This window comes from Arachis hypogaea, chromosome 11 (genome assembly GCF_003086295.3).
Source record: "Arachis hypogaea cultivar Tifrunner chromosome 11, arahy.Tifrunner.gnm2.J5K5, whole genome shotgun sequence".
Lineage (NCBI taxonomy): Eukaryota > Viridiplantae > Streptophyta > Magnoliopsida > Fabales > Fabaceae > Arachis > Arachis hypogaea.
In genome coordinates, this window is record NC_092046.1 from 57,163,173 (window position 1) to 57,165,296 (window position 2,124).

The following is a 2,124-nucleotide window of genomic DNA, read 5'->3' on the forward strand; positions in this document are numbered from 1 at the left end:
TGATGGTGGCTTCTTCTTCCTCTTGAAGATCTTATGGAGTGCTTGAGCCCCTCTATGGCTCTTCCTTTTCTTTGTTGCTCCTCTCTCATGGCTCTTTGGTCCTCTTTGATTTCATGGAGGATAATGGAGTGCTCTTGTTGAGGTCCATGAGTGGGCTCTCTTGTTTGCTCCATCCTTTTTCTAGTGATGGGCTTTTGAGATGAATCTCTCTATCTCCCATGACTCGGAGTTGGAAGCAACTGCCTTCCCTTTCCTCTTCCTAGAGGTTTCTCCGGCCTTAGGTGCCATTAATGGTTATGGAAAAATAAAAAGCAAAGCTTTTTTTCCACACCAAACTTAGAAGGTTTGCTCGTCCTCGAGCAAAATAAGATAGAAGGGAGTAGAAGAGGAATGATGCAATAAATTTTGAAAACTTATTAATGTATGCAAGAGAAATTAAAAAGAGTTGAAAGAATTTGAAAAGATATGTAAGTTTTGAAATTATTTTGGAAGGAATTGAAAAGAATTGAAAAAATAATTAAAAAGAATTGGAAAGGTTATTAATATTTGAAAATAGAAATTGAAAGATGAACATTTAAAATATGCTTCATGCAAAAAATTATGAATTAAAACATGAAAAATTGAAAAAAAAATCGAATTGGAAACAAAATTACCTCCCTTGTGTCATCCTGGCGTTAAACGCCCAAAATGCTATCTATTCTGGCGTTTAATGCCCACTTGACTTCCATTTTGGGCGTTTAACGCCCAGCCAGATACCCTGGCTAGCGTTAAATGCCAGGAATCCTTCTTTACTGGGCGTTTTTCTGAATGCCCAGAATGCTGTCATTTCTGGCGTTAAACGCCCAGAATGCTGCCCATTCTGGCGTTTAACGCCCAGAATGCTGCCATTTTTGGCGTTAAACGCCCAGAATGCTATCCTTACTGGCGTTTAAATGCCAGTAAGCATGTCCTCCAGGGTGTGCTATTTTTTATGCTGTTTTTTATTTTGCTTTAATTCTGCAGCTGTTTTTATGACTTCAGATGATCATCAACCTAAAGAAAACATAAAATTACAATGGAAAATAAATGTCTAAAATAAATATAATTAATTAACATTGGGTTGCCTCTGAATAAGCGCTTCTTTAATGTCAATAGCTTGACAATGAGCTCTTAGAGAGCTTCATAGAGACTCAGAGCTTGATGGTGGCCTCCCAACACCAAACTTAGAAGTTGAGTGTGGGGGCTCTGTTTGACTCTGTATTGAGAGAAGCCTTTCATGCTTCCTCTCCATGGTTACGGAAGGAGATCCTTCAGCCTTAAACACAAGGTGTCCTCATTCAATTGAAGGACTAACTCTCCTCTGTCCACATCAATCACAGATTTTGCTATGGCTAGGAAGGGTCTTCCAAGGATGATGGATTCATCCTCTTCCTTCCCAGTGTCTAGGATTATGAAATCAGCAGGGATGTAAAAGTCTTCAACCTTCACTAAGACATCCTCTACAAGTCCATAAGCCTGTTTTCTTGAATTGTCTACCATCTATAGTGAGATTTTTGCAGCTTGTACCTCAAAGATCCCTAGTTTCTCCATTACAGAGAGTGGCATGAGGTTTATACTTGAACCAAGGTCACACAGAGCCTTCTTAAAGGTCATGGTGCCTATGATGCAAGGTATTAAGAACTTTCCAAGATCCGGTTTCTTCTGAGGTAATTTCATTTGAACCAAGGTATTCAGTTCATTGATGAGCAATGGAGGTTCATCCTCCCAAGTCTCATTACCAAATAACTTGGCATTCAGCTTCATGATTACTCCTAGATACTGAGCAACTTGCTCTTCAATAATATCTTCATCCTTTTCAGAGGAAGAATACTCATCAAAGCTCATGAATGACAACAGTAAGTTCAGTGAAATCTCTATGGTCTCTATATGAGCCTCAGATTTCTTTGGTTCCTCAATGGGGAACTCCTCAGGGGTCAGTGGACGTCCATTGAGGTCTTTCTCACTGAAAATCACTGCCTCTTCCTCCTCTATAGGTTCGGCCATGTAAGTTATATTAATGGCCTTGCACTCTCTTTTTGGATTTTCTTCTACATTGCTTGGGAGAGTACTAGGAGGAGTTTCGGCCACTCTTTTACTCAGTTGACC